General features: G+C 42.5%; 1 protein-coding gene across 1 annotated transcript in view; it reads left to right on the forward strand.

The window, feature by feature from the left end:
• The window catches only part of UNC13A (unc-13 homolog A), a 5702976-nt gene that overhangs the window by 1149804 nt on the left and 4537552 nt on the right, over positions 1 to 15620 (forward strand). The gene's annotated exons all lie outside the window — the stretch shown is intronic.

Below are 15620 nucleotides of genomic sequence, written 5' to 3' on the forward strand. Positions count from 1 at the left end.
GCAATTCTGTTTTCATAGCTAGCTTTAGAGGATTTGATGAGGGGATCTCAACTTATTGTTGAGGCTGATAAGGGAGTTTTTCCAATCTTGCAACTTCACCTTATTCTGCATCAGTTTCCTCCTCCTGTTGTAGAGTTTGTTTATGGCAGGGGACCATCAGATTGGCTTCCTTTTTTGGAGGAGAGTGCCTTGGTTCTATTGGGTATGGCAAGATCCATGCATTTGTGTACATGTTCGTACAATGCATTGGTGCATGATTCGGCGGTCAAGCAACTATTCTACATTTGCATGGGTGCCGTGAAGTTAGCCACCTCTGTTTTTAGGAGCCCAAAGTTAGCTTTGGAGAAGTTTTTCATGTTGGTTACCTTTGCGGAGGGGTGGGGTGGGGGGGGGGTGGATTTCCATAGTGATTAGTTTGTGGTCAAATCTAACCAGGGATATATATATATATATATATATATATATATATATATATATATATATATATTTCTATATATATATATATATATATATATATATATATATATATATATATATATATATATATATATATATATATATATATGTATATATATGTGTATATATATATATATATATATATATATATATATATGTATGTATATATATATATATATATATATATATATATATATATATATATATATATGTGTGTGTGTGTGTGTGTGTGTGTGTTTCCCACAGTGTCTGTGCTTGTCAAGTAGCTGTCTCACTGGAATGTCCCTATGCAGGAAATACTGATATAGATCATTTGTATGCCATATGTGGGAATCATGGGCTCTGCCAGGGTGCTGTTCAAACTCATTGGTATCTATCTTTCTGTATTACAAAACTACCTAGAAGTTAATGGGATGCTGTCTTTTCTTATGTATTTGCCATTATCAGTGGACATCTGGTGTGGCCTCTGATGCCACATATGTGAAATCTATACCACCCAGTATGTCAGGGGAGGCAAGGGATGTAATGGAAGTCACTCATGGTGGTGGCAATCTCTACTGCTGTGCCGGAGAAACGTATATACTCATCCACATGTTTAAATAGTGCATTGAGAAACATTCTGAATATTTTGCTGACTTATGTCTGTGATATACCCAAAGTGTCCTCCGTTAGTCTCTGGAATGTTCCTGTAGCAGGTTTGGTAAGAGATAGATATGGGTTTATATCCAGTTGTATGGGAAGTCTATGCATTCCTCCCTGTCTTGTTTCTGGGTGATAACATGTCAACCATTTCCAGTATGATATCTTTGCCTAAAGTAAAATGGTCTTTTAGATCACTGGTCAGCTGATGGTACATGGGGCATTCCCCCCAGTACTCCACTGAAAACAGGCTTGTGCCCAGTTGACTTTTCCACCAGTCAACAAACAATAAATCAATCAATAAAATAAATTTCCTGTTCCTAGTGCCATTTTTTTGTATTGCCTGTCAGGATTTCATGTTAAAAGTACAAGATTATAAATACTAAGAGTTAGTTTGTGATTGCTACTGCTGTTCGTATCATTATTTGCTTGTTGCAGCTGTGAAAGTTTCTGCATTGTGTTTGCTCTTTTAGTGAGGCTCAACTTGCTTTGCGCATAATGCATGCTATAACTATGAAACTTTTTGAGGTACCCACTTCCATCTCTTCATGTGCTCATTACACTGTTTGCCTTCATTTGCATGTCATTTTACCATATCATAGAGTTTTTCCTGAGCTGTTTTCCTCATTGTTGTAGCACTACTTGTTTCTGTGAATCATAACCTCCATGTTTGTGCCCTCTTCCCATTCAGTGGCACACTACGTACGATACATCTTGACTATGAATCTTGGGTAGTATGTAAGTTTTACTCTTATTGTGCTTTACAGTTTTTGCTGACTCAGTACTGTGTAACATCAGATGTTAAGTTGTCTATCTCGCCTTCATTCTTGCTGGATGGGTTCGGAGCCGACCTCGGCTCCGACTCGGCCACTCTAAAAGCTCGAGAGTTGGTTCCACCGGCTCGAGGCTGCCCCTATATCCCACAATGCTAGGCGTGAATTACCTCAGATCTCGTTTGCCGCTACAGCGATCGAGGTTGTTTTCTACCGGCTTCAGGTCAGTTTTAATTAGATTAGTCTAATAACTGTTTAAACTCCTTTTAGCTTAGTTTTTTCTCTTTTTACCCTTAGTGTAGTGGATGTTTATCCTTTCTTCCCTTATTCAGCCCCTTTCTTCAAGAACTGATAAGTTCTTTCCTTAGGCCTTCGGGCCCTCCCTTCCCTTACAGTGTGTGTATGTGTTTTTTTGTAGGGATTTATATCTATATAAGCTAACTATTTTCAGTAGTTTTAGTTTTAATTTAAATTTTCTGACAGTGTAATCGGTGTGTGTATGTTTTTGTGTGTGGTTACTCTTTCGGTTCCTTGAAAATGTCCAAGGATTCAAAGGTCTCAGGCTTCAAGAAGTGTGACTCGTGCTGTCAGAAAATGTCTCTGACAGACGGTCACACTTCTTGTGTGTACTGCCTGGGACCTTTACACCTGCAGGACTCTTGTGCTGTATGCCATGGCTTCAGCCCTAGAGTCCTGCAGGAAAGAAAAAACAAACTCATCCTAAGGGGTTTGCTTAAGCCTGAAGGTTCCCTATCTGCTACATCGGGAAAACCTTCCAAGGCTTCTAAGACCTCGACTCCAGCTTCTGAGTCGAGGCCTAAGGCTTCGAAGTCTACTGCTACATCGTCTCCGGCTGGAGCCGATGAGTCTTCGACTACAGTTTCTGTGGTTCCCTCGGCTCCGGCTGGAGCCGAGGTATTGGAAATTCCTGGGTCGGCTCCGATCAGACCATCGGAGCCGACATCTAGAAAGAGGTCTAGGTCACCATCCCTTGGCTCCGTTCATTCGGCTCCATCGTCTCCCTTGCTGTCTGAACGGAGCCACAGATCTCACTCCTCCAGGTCATCGAGGCTCTCGGATCATGACCTCCAGAGGGTAGTGAGTCGACTTCTAAAGTCCGAGGCACTGGCCCAAATGCTTCAGAGCCCGACTCATCAGTCGATGCTTCAAACTATTCCTCTAAATATTCCTCCTCCGACTCCTTTGAGCTCGGAGCGGGCGCCTCGGAACCGAGACTGTGGTAGCGTCGAGCCGATACATTTGTCTTCGGCTCCGTCCGCTCCGATTTCTTCCTTTGAAGAATCTCGGCCGGACTTCCCTCGTCGGCTCGAGGGGTGAGTGGCATCGGACCCTTGTCCGACCCCTCTCCTCTCGGCGCGCTGGTGAGTTCGGCTCCGACATCGGCCTCGGAGCCATCTCTGTCGGTGCCGAGGGAGGTTCTCAGCTTCTCGGAGCGGGGACCTCTGGCTCTGCCTGACAGGGGTGCGTTCGAGGTCATGCGGAGTGTGTTGGAACCTTGTTCAACTCCACAGTCGGCTCCGTCCGCCCCTCCCTCTTCGGTGCCTCAGATTATGTCTACTCACTCCCTCATCCCAGACCGCAGAGAGCCAGCTCCTCAAGAATCCCCTGTGGGGATCTCATCCTCTTCCGAGGCCTCCCCTGAGTTGGCAGGGGAGCCCCCTAGGAAGAGAAAGTGTAAGAGGAAGCACATAGACTCACCTGAGTCTGTCACCTCTGACACAGATTTAGAGGATTCCGAGGGTTCCCCCCGTTCCCCTTCTGAAGATGTCTCCTTTGCAGACATTCTAGAGATCCTGAAACAGAGGGGAAATTGGCCAGCCCTTAACCCTTCGTAGGATGAATCTGTGTATCTTGAGGCGTTTGGCTCTCACCCTTCCACCTCCTGGGTGTCCCCCCCCTTTGATCCCCTCATGCAGGTGGTAGCAAAGAAAGCCTGGACGGCTCCTGACTCAGTGGACCCTACCCCCAGGAGACCTTCTAAATTTATAACAGCACCAACTGACAAACAATTTCTGACCAAAGGTGTTACTGTGGATGCTATGGTGGTAGCTGCTGCCACCAAGAAGGAACTAGCTGATCCTTCAGTGCCTTTTCATCCCCCTAACAAAGAATCTAGGTCTATGGACAGGTATGGGAAGCGGATGTTTTCGTCAGCGACCTTTGCAATGCGTTCGCTGAACTACCTATGCTATTTCACCCGTCTCCAGAGAGACTTGATCAAGGAAGCGAGTGAGATGTTGAAGGATCCTACAGCTGCAGGTTTTCAGGACAAGATGAACACCCAGCTGACTACCCTGAATTCTATAGCTAACTCCTCCATGCGCCTCCTTTCATATGCGGCGGATGGAGCGAGTAGAGCCGCAGGGACAGGTGTCGCCTTACGCCGGCATGCCTGGATGCGACTATGCAATTTTGCGGACCCCTTTAAAACGTCTTTCACTAATTCCCCGTTTGATGGATCATCTCTCTTTGGTCCTCAAGTGAAAGAAACCTTGACTAGGTGCGAGACGGATGGCAAAACTCTGTCTGCCGTCGGAGTCCGTTTTTCTACTCCTTCTAGACCTTACCCCAAAGGCCAGAAAAGTGGGAAAATGTGGTTCCACAAACAATCTCAAGGGAATTTGCCTGACGCACAGAGTCGGTTCCCCTCCAGAGGCAGAGGAGGGAACAATAATGGTAGACGTCGCCCCAGAGGCAGAGGGGTCCGCAGAACCAGGGCAATCGAGAAACCTTTTCCGATAAGCCCTTTCAGCATCCCTGAGGTGTTGCCCGACTGTCCACCTTCGGAGGCAGTCGGGGGAAGATTGTCACTTTACCCAGAAGCCTGGCTATCCCTAACTCAAGACAAGTGGGTACAGTCCATCATTTCCGAAGGCTATTCCATTCCCTTCGTTCGCATTCCAAACCAATCAAAAAAATCCCTTCCAGATGTTCCACCCGCTCAAAGGGATCTTGCAGCTTTGGAAATTTCAAAGCTGCTTGCAAAAAGAGCAATTCAGCCAGTTCCAGCAGACCAGCAAGGATCCGGAATCTACTCCAGGTTCTTTTTAGTTCCAAAGAAAACAGGGGACTGGAGACAAATTTTGGATCTCAGTGTCTTGAACAAGTCTGTCAAGAAAACAAGATTTCGGATGGTCACGCTGCAGTCCATCCTCCCCCTATTGGGAAAGGAAAACTGGATGTGCTCTATAGACCTTCAGGATGCGTACTATCACATAAAAATGAACAGACGCTCCAGAAGATTCCTCCGTTTCAGGCTGGGAACCAGTCATTTTCAATTCAGGGCCCTGCCCTTTGGACTCACCACTGCCCCCCGGGTGTTTACCAAATGCATGGCAGTGGTAGCTTCTCACCTGAGACGTCAAGGATTCCAGGTGTTTCCATATTTGGACGACTGGCTCCTCACAGCTCCCACCAAGCATCTTCTTCTAATGGCCAGGGACTACACCTTTCGCATTTGTCAAAAGTTAGGCATTTCAATAAATTGCGAAAAGTCTGTTTTATCGCCTTGTCGTACTATTACCTTCATAGGCGCAAATCTAGACACAGTCAACATGTCTGCGAGACTAACAGATCAGAGAATAACAGACATACACAAACTGGTCTTGCTCCTCTTCAGCAGCAACAGAGTCAAAGCCAGGCTAGTTCTGAAAGTATTGGGGATTATGGCGGCTGCCATACCTCTGCTTCCATTAGCCAGATTCCACATGAGAATCTTTCAATGGATGCTCTTCACACAATGGTCATACCAGCAGCTTCCGATGTCCCACACCATTATGATTACGCAAACATGCAAGAATCATCTTCTGTGGTGGATGTCTTCCCCTCAGCTCTTCTTGGGAAGACCCTTTGTTCCTTCCCCTCCGGTTGCTACTCTGACAACGGACGCCTCCCTGATCGGGTGGGGGGGGCATTATCAGGGCAGAACTGTCCAGGGCACATGGCAACCAGACGAATGCCACTTGCATATAAATGTTCTAGAGATGAGAGCAGTGCTTTTAGCATTGCAAGCCCTACAAGACTCTCTTCCCTTGGGAACGATAGCAATCCAGACGGACAATATGTCTGTAGTGTGGTATATCAACAAACAAGGCGGAACCAGGTCCTATCCCCTATGTCGAGAAGCACTCAGACTGTGGCAATGGGCGATTTCTTCTCAGCGGTTTCTGATAGCAATGCACATCCCTGGGAAGTCCAATCAAATCGCGGACAAGTTGAGCAGAGCTATCCTCATGCCTCACGAGTGGTCTCTGAAAGATTCTGTTGTGAGAAAAATTTTTCTCAGGTGGGGTCAGCCTTGCTGCGACCTTTTTGCTACTCCCCAAAACAGCAAGTGCAGAGATTATTTCACCCTATTCCCGTTACCAGGCCAGCCCAGCAGAGACGCTCTAGTCCAAGTTTGGCCCCGGGGACTTCTGTATGCATTTCCTCCCTTCCCACTAATTTCTCAAGTGATACAGAAAGCCATCGCTCAGAAGGCCTCTTTGATCCTCATTGCTCCTTACTGGCCTCGACAGGTTTGGTTCCCCTTTCTACATCAATTTCTGTTGGAGCAACCCTGGCATCTGGACCTAGTTCCAGATCTTTTGACCCATCAGTCGGGTCAGTTTCATCGCTCCCTAACTTCTCTGAACCTCACTGCTTGGTTCCTCCAGTTCCTACCTTAGCCAGGCTTCCTCAAATATCTCACACTGTTCGAGATATTTTAATAGCTTCACATAAATCTTCCACTCGAAAAATTTATCTTAGTAAGTGGAAACGTTTTGCCTATTGGGCTCAAGGAAGGGACTTAGATCCTTTCACTGCTCCCATCCATATGGTTCTTGATTTTCTAGCTGAACTCTTTCATACAGGTTCATCTCCTTCTACTCTCAAAGTTCAATTGGCAGCTATATCTAACTTTCATGTGGGCATTTCAGAGTCTGCCATTATGTCCCACAAGCTTTGCAAAGCCTTTTTGAAGGGAGTTTTTCTACTCAGACCTCCTATAAGAAATCCTCCTCCTCCTTGGGACCTTAATTTAGTTCTCAGTTCTTTGATTCTCCCCCCTTTCGAACCTGCAGCTTCCTGTTCATTAAAATTGCTATCATGGAAGACTCTCTTTCTAGTAGCTATTACTTCAGCTAGAAGTGTTTCAGAACTTCATGCACTCAGCTGTCGACCACCATACCTGTTGTTCCACAAAGACAGGGTATCCTTACGAACCAACCCGTCCTTTTTACCTAAGGTAGCCTCTGCGTCTAACCTAAATCAAAGCATTGACCTCCCTGTGTTTTTTCCAGTATATTCTAATAGGTCTGAACAAAAATTGCATTGGCTAGATGTTCACCGTCAGTTAAGGTACTATTTGGATAGGACCAAACAATTCAGAAAAACTGACCAGCTGTTTGTCTCTTATGCGGAAGGCAGAAAGGGACTTTCTGTTTCCAAGGTATCACTATCTAGATGGCTAACATCTCTGATTTCAATTGTTTATGAAATTAGACATCAAAAGCTGCCTAACAAGCCTAAGGACCACTCCACCAGAGCTTTGGCTACTTCTATAGCCTTCCAAGACAGACTGCCTATTGACACCATTTGTGCAGCGGCTACTTGGGCTACTCCTCACACTTTCATTTCACATTATAAGTTGGATTTAGCTTCTAGGCATAGAGCTAACTTTGGTACCACTGTTCTCAAGAGTCTGTTCCGTTAGGCCACCCGGGACAAGGTGCTAGGGACGCGGTCCCATCCAGCAAGAATGAAGGCGAGATAGACAACTTAACATATAGAAGTTATGTTCTTACCATAACGTTCCATGTTAGTTGTCTTCTTCTCGCCTTCTTTCTTGCGTCCCACCCTCCTTCCCCCTGGCCTGGACAAACCTAGAGGAGTTTGATTGTGACCTCTCTTTCTACCACCTCTTTGCTATAGGTATTTGCTCTACGGTGCATATTTTCCTGGATCAGGCTTCAGGTCACCTTTCCTCTTTCCCTTTGTTTATAGAGGTGGACTCTCTTTCCAGTATTTCTGGTTGTATTTTTAGCTGGGCCTAGCTCACAAACGAGATCTGAGGTAATTCACGCCTGGCATTGTGGGATATAGGGGCAGCCTCGAGCCGGTGGAACCAACTCTCGAGCTTTTAGAGTGGCCGAGTCGGAGCCGAGATCGGCTCCGAACCCATCCAGCAAGAAAGAAGGTGAGAAGAAGACAACTAACATGGAACGTTATGGTAAGAACATAACTTCTATTTATGCCTGCACAATATTGTTTTTTAGCCTAGACAGGTTTCATTTCAATTTAAAAAAAAACAAAAAAAAAAACTGTCTTATGAAAGTTAAGATTAGATTACTGTTGCAGTATTACTGGTTTATGGGATATATCCTTTCAAAGATACCATACATATGGCTAGTCTACAAAAGTATAGGCAACTTTCTCATCAACTGTACATCTGAACCGTGATCTATCCACAAGCTTACGCGCTGGTATTTAAGGCCGTATAGGTGCAAAAATCCTGAGAACTTTCTTGCCTCCAGTAAATGAATGAAGACTTTGTGTGTGTCATGGTCTGTCAACCATAAAGCCTTTTCCAGCTACAATTATATGTGAGTTGTTAACCCTTTCTCTTTGGGTGGCCACGGTGATGCAGTGGTTAGCATTGTCACCTCACAGCAAGAGGTTCTCCTGTTCAATTCTCGGGCTGGGGTGCCTTTTGTGCGGAGTCTGCATGTCCTCCCTGTGGTCACATGGGTTTCCTCCAGGCGCTCTGGTTTCCTCCCACATTCCAAAGACATGCTGTAGGTGGATTGGACACTTTAAATTGGCCGTAGGTGAGAGTTTGTGAGTGAGTGATGTGAATGAACTACCGTGGAAGGGCTAGCCACCCAGCGGTGTAAACCTTGGCTCGAGATGATTTGTCACTGCAGAAGTTATACTCCGACCCCATGTGCAAAATGAGAAAAATGGGTTGAGGATGGATGGAGATAACCCTTCCTCTTTATCTTTAATATCTGGTGAAAAAATTGTAATTTCCTTGTCAGCAAATGTGACTACAGTTGACAAATCCCTCATAACATTTTCTGGCTCTTTTCTGTTTAGGCCCCAAGCATAATTTTAATCAGTATTCCACCTGGCAGTTGTTTGCACCAAAGACCATGCAGAGTCATTTCACTTCTTTGAAACTTTATTTTGAAAACAAGTGACTTCAAGCTTTGGTTTGTACTAGGATGGCTACTGAGTCATTGGCCTGAGACATCCCTCTATAGCCTAAAAAGAAAACCAAAAAGTTAAAAGAAGCATATAAGTTGCCAGAGAAGTCTACTTCTTTTAGTTGGTCAGATATATTTGTTGAGGCATTTGATCAGCCCTTTGTCTATCTGACTATTATACCTGTTTCCACTGGCAATACCTCTCAGGAGGCTGACATGGTTAAGGGGTCCATCACATCCATATTGACTGACCGGACAGCTGATTCAGCTGAAAGGGAAACTAAGGCTGATTCTCTCTGACGGAACTTGAGGAATTGCACAAATTCTTGTCTAAGATGATGTCCCAAGCAGCCTTATGGAGCATACCTTTCAACTGTACAGATTTTCACAGAATGTCCATATTTTTGCCTTATATTTTTGGTGTGTTCCTCCTAAAATCTGTACTTCTCTGGCAAATAGCTGAGGATTGAAGTCATTAAATAATGACAAACGTGAGTTTAAGACTCCACATCCTTCAGAAAATTCAAGCTAATGCAGCACTTATTATTCTATCAACTTTCTAAGTTTGTAAGAGCAATATTTAAAATATGTCCATATTTGTCCCCCCATCATTTTAAGCTTTGTCCAGATTTTTTGCTCTAAGATGTTGAGAGATGTGTGGAGGTATGTCTGGGTTTTGCTTCTCCTCATACAGTTTCTTTAGATAGTCTTAAGAAAGGGAAATAAAAAACTAGACACATTTTTCCTTTAGCTACTCCAGGTCCTTCAACAAGGGACCTTAAAGAGGAGTGGTTCAGTTTCTCTCAAGGGCTTTTTAAAGACCTCATGGCTTTACAACCCCCTCATTTACTTCTCCCTATGTTTTCTACACCTCATATAAGAAAAAGGAAGTTCTCTGAGGAAGAACTTTTCTCAGATTCAGAGTCTGAAGGCTTGGGTTATTCTACCCAGATTAATTCTCAACTGGGTTATAAACTCTGAAAATTTTAATTGACAAGGTAAGCAGATATTTAATACTCAGAAAAAGATGATGACCTTGTATATATGGAGGTACTCAAAGCCTCTGTTATTCTACCAGTTCTAGAGCTCTGGAGGATACCTTTCTGTCAGCTCTTCTGGCTCCTGAATCTTAACCACCTGCCCCAAAGAAGCCAGACAGATGTTCTAAAGTTTCTGGTATACTTAAGTACTTATGTAAAAACCCTACTTTAGAACCCGGGGTTATTTTAGAAGAACTGGGTAAAGTCTTTAAATGGTTTCCTTCCACTACTGTAAAAGGTAGCATGCTAATTGACAGGTATGGTAAAAAGTTTACAGATCTACCAGTTTGACCAGATATATGCTTTGTATTTTGATAATATGGCTAGAGCCGTTTCTAACATTCTGGACTCGGACACTGTCATCCTTGTAAGGTATATTCATCTCCCCCACTCCAAGTGGGAAGACTTTTCTTTAAATGTTTGTATGATACTGCTGATACTTCCCCTAGGGAAACTGCCACTGATTCTTTTCTCAAAGTGGATGGTATGCCTGGCTCCCTCCCTAATGATGTCAAAACAAAATTTATCAGTGCATCTGTAGACAAAGGTAACTTATCTGGCAACTCTTCTGCTAAAATTGAAAAAACTAGAGAAAAGGATTATGCAAGACAGTTATGACTTTTAACTATCTCTAAGTTTCAGAGGAACTCTTCTTCTTTTGGCTGCTCCTGTTAGGGGTCACCACAGTGGATCATCTGTTTCCATTTCTTCCTGTTTTCTGCATCTTGCTCTGTCACACCAACCACCTGCATGTCCTCTCTCACCACATCCATAAACCTTATCTTAGGCCTTCCTCTTTTCCTGTTATCTGGCAGCTTCATCCTTAGCATATTTTCCCAGTTTACTCTGCATCCCTCCTCAGCACATATCCAAACCAACGTAATCTTGCCTCTCTGACTTTGTCTACAAACCTTCCAACCTGGGCTGACCCTCTAATATACTTATTCCTAATCCTGTCCACCCTTGTCACACCCACTGCAAATCTTAACATCTTTAACTCTGCCACATCCAGCTTTGACTCCTGCCTTTTTGTCAATGCCAGTGTCTCCAACCCATATAACATAGCTGGTCTCACTACCCTCTTGTAGCCTTCCCTTTCACTCTTACTGGTACTTATCTGCCACAAATCACTCCTGACACTCTCTTCTCCACCCATTCCATCCTGCCTATACTCTCTTCTTCATCTCTCTTCTGCACTCACCATTACTCTAAAATGTTGATCCCAAGTTTTTAAACTCATCCACCTTTGTCACGTCTACTCCCTGCATCCTCAACATTCCTCTATCCTCCCTCTCATTCACACACATATATTCTGTCTTAGTCCTGCTTACCTTCATTCCTCTTCTCTCTAGAGCATTTATCCACCTCTCCAGGGTCTCCTCCACCTGTTCCCTACTCTCCCTACAGATCACAATGTTATCTGCAAACATCATAGTCCACGGGGACTCCTGTCTGATCTGATCTGATAAAAAGTTTCAGAGGAGCAACCCCTCCCAATCTGGATCAATTTTTTTGCAAATCCCAAAACCCTTTTCAGCAAAAAAAGATAAACCATCTTCAAAAATGAAATAGCAGGACTAACCAAATTCTGAATTTAAAGGTTCCAATAGATGATTTATTGACAAAATCTCTAACTTCTGACCATCCTCTACATCCCGTTCCCCCTCTCTCCACCTCAGCCACCCCCCTCCCAAAATAGTAGAAAAACTTTCCCTTTACTTCCCCTTTTGGAAAGCAATAACCACAGATTCTTGTGTATTAGATATAATAAAGAATGGATACAGACTTCAGAGGACTTCCCCAGTATCGTCAAAGTTCCTCACATGCACGTAGATCAACAACATGTTGTCTTTCCAATTCTTTCAGATCTCTTTCTGCAGGGCGTAATACAACCTGTTCTATCCTCTCAAATACGGAAAGGATTTTACTCCATAGTTTTGCTAGACTCCTAAAAAGAAGGAACATGGAGACCAATTCTGGATTTATCCCATCTAAACACCTTTCTAAATGTCCCCTAATTGAAGATGTTAACCCTCCAAAACTCTTTTTCTCTTCTCTTCCCTCAAACATTCATAGTTACCTTGGACCTCAGGGAGCCTGTCTGATTATCCCTATTAGCTCAAAACACAGACCGTTTTAAAGATTTTGTTCATTTGGGATATCACTTTCAATTTACATTTTTGCCTTTTGGATTATCTACAGCCCAATGATTTTTTGAATATGCTTAGCTCCTGTCATAGTTTGTTCCAGACTTTGAGTTATCCATAAATATCTCTACCCAGATGTTTGCTTAACTGAAGCCATTTCAATTAAAAAACACATGACAGGACTTATATTTCACAATTAGTTATTTTCTTTAACTGAGATTTACCAAGAAGTCTATCCTAGAACCCACTCAATCTCTTGTGTGTTTCTAGGATGTTTCCTGGTCACCTCCAGCATAATGGCATTCCTTCCTCTAGAAAAAAAGTTACATTTCTCACAACTTACCTAACAAACCTTTAAATTACCTCAGTATGAGAGTTTGTGAAAGCACTGGGGTTAATAAATGCACAGTGGATGAACAATATGGCGCACAAATGGAACCAGTAAGATGTACTTTTATTTAGCGCTTTCTTCAGCTGTTAAGCTATTGACTTCATCAGAATAACAAATTAATTCAATTACATTGCATTATATACTCTTAAAACATGTGACTAAAACTAATTAGCTGGATTTCATCCAATCAATATATAGAGATGTTAATTTAAATCAAATTAAAATTACAGCAGCAGGGTGAATAACAAGAAATACTGTGACAACATATTGCACTGACTCTAGACCTGTCTAATCACTTACAAAGTATACAATTTAAATAAATATATTAACAGTTAATATAAATGTGAAATTCTGCTTTTAACTTAAGATAACTTGATATAGAGACTGTGGAGTGTTGTTCATCCACTGTGCATTTATTAGTCTTTTTTGTGTGTTTTGGTTGTAAAGCACTGGGGTTCATGATCCCACATGCCAGACTTTGCATGAGGAAGACTTAATGGTACCTCAAATCAAGTTTGTGCTCAACACTGCCATCATTTATCTTTTTAACCCCCCGTCTTGCATTTTGTGAAGAAAGGACTATTTTATTGTCTCAGTTATGTGACAATCCCTCCAGTGGTTCCTTGTCTTGACCCAGATCCCCAGCAAAATGTATCAACAGATGCTTCAGATATCACATGGCTGGGTCTGGTGAAAGAGCATTAAAGTACAGGGAGCCTGGTACAGTCAAGGCAGTCAAGACAGAACAAGCACATAAACATCAAAACAATGAAAGATCTGTTCTTTAACCTTCAAACTCTTCATCATTTCTGGAACCCAGGGCCACTTCATATTCTTATAGACAATGACATTGTCATGTGGTAGATGAAGGAATAAAGTTCTATCCCCTTTGTTGAGTTGCTATGAGAGTCTGGGACCTTGCAATTCAGCACAGCCTCTTTCTCGAGCCAATACACTTCCCTCAAAATAAAACTCAGTGGCACACTACTTGAGCACATCCAAGGCAACCCTCATGAGTGGATGTAAAAACTGAGAGGTCTTCCTTCAGATTGCCCAGTAATGGGTAATTTCCAAGGCAGATATTTTTGGATCAACTCTGAACAAACAGCTCAGACTTTTTTGAACAAGAGGCCCCTGCAAAGAAGCCTGGAAAACAGATGCCATATCTTTTCCATGGAAAGGAAAATTCCTGTGTACCTTCATTCCCTTTTTACTCATTCCAAAGGTCCTCCTGAAGATTCAGAAAGAAAATCCAGAGATGATGTTGGTGACCTCCTTTTGGCTCAGACAGCATTATTTCACCCTTCTCCTTTTCTTCACTTAGCCAATGGCAATCACCACTAGTTACCCCACATGATGGACTTGCTCACATAAGAAAAAGTTTCTGTCATTCACCTGAATTTTAAGATCCTGAATCTTGGGTTCAAATTTAGGCACCTTTACTCTGAGGACATGCTACAGGTAAAATAGGAGGAACAAAAACCTGCAGCAATAAAATCTTATATTTGTAAATGAAAAAGGTTTTCTATATGGTGCCTCACTAGAGGAAAGGACCCATACCAAGTGGGAGTCCCCATTATTCTCAAATGTTTGTGTGAGATGCTAAACTCAGAACTAGAATGCACTTCTGTTAAGGTGCATTTGTCAGCCATTTCAAGCCAGTCCACTTGTACGCATGTAGATTCCCATGGAAGGTGCCATGAAGCTTCGGAAGCCAGACAGCTTTTATATCCATATAGCTAAGTTTACTGCAACAGTGATCATTTGAACATCTACTGTTATGGGAAGTTCATCTTACAGAACTGTACTTTACTCCTTCCATGACAAATAATTTCAATGAAAGGCAAAATACCATTCTACCTGAGCTGCTTCTGGAACCTTTTTCAAGGACATTGATTCTAAATCTATTCTAGAAGCACTTAACTTGTCTTTTTTCACACACATACCTCTCAACCACGTAGAGCAAGAAATCTGGACACAGCCATAATTAAAAGTGGGACAAAGGCCCAAAAATAGGGACAATTTTTAAATATTGCTCTTAAAGACTTAAAAAGTTGATAGAATAACATGTTTTGCATTGGCATGTATTTTCTGAAGGGTATGAAGTCTGAAACTCAAATGTCTGTCATTATTTTCTAACTTCAGTCTTTAATGATTTGCCACTAATTTGCCAGAAAAACAGAATTTCATGAAAAACAGACCAAAAATATGAGGCAAAAATCTGGACATTCTGCAAAAATCTGTACAGTTGAGAGGTTATGTGAGACAGATGTCTTTTTCAGAGCTAGAGCAGGTTTTACCAGAACCACTCTTCAAGTTATATTGGACACCAGTTCTGTTTCGTCATCCACCACTCTTTCCTCCTAAAACCTTATGGAATCATGTGATAAAACAGGGATACCACAACAGTGATCCAATGAAGAACAAAGTACAGTTGTGGAAGACATAATTATAATAGTAGATGATCATTGTTGCAGTATATACATCTGCCAACTTTCCTCTGTTTTTTTCTTGTCCTTTTCTCTTTGGCTGAGGTGGGCTCTCTTTAGTTTTCCTTTTCAGTTTTCCACCCTCTGTTTTTCCCAGATTTTCCCTGAGTCCATCCTCCATGAGTACTAGTTTCAGTCCCTTTTCTCAAGGGCAAGAAAGCTCTGAGGATTTTTACGCCTTTGTGTTCCTTAGTACTAGCACATAATGTTATAATTAAGTCATAAGGCAGATGTATGGCATGAGAGAAATATGCCTAATCTTTTGTAGACTATCTAGATGTGTTGTATCCTTGGAAGGGTACATCCCATAATTCAGGAATACTGCAACAATGAATCTATTCAAACATGTACTGTTATGGTAAGGTTTTAGGTTTTACAAATCCATAATCTTCTTTCTTTTATGAGACAAAACAGATTGCTAACTTGTAAATCATGCCTTGTAGTTTATCCTGGTTTTTCCTTTCAGAAGCCAAATGG

The sequence above is a fragment of the Protopterus annectens genome, chromosome 13.part0 (assembly GCF_019279795.1).
Source record: "Protopterus annectens isolate FY-2018-M chromosome 13.part0, PAN1.0, whole genome shotgun sequence".
In the NCBI taxonomy this organism is placed as follows: Eukaryota; Metazoa; Chordata; order Ceratodontiformes; family Protopteridae; genus Protopterus; species Protopterus annectens.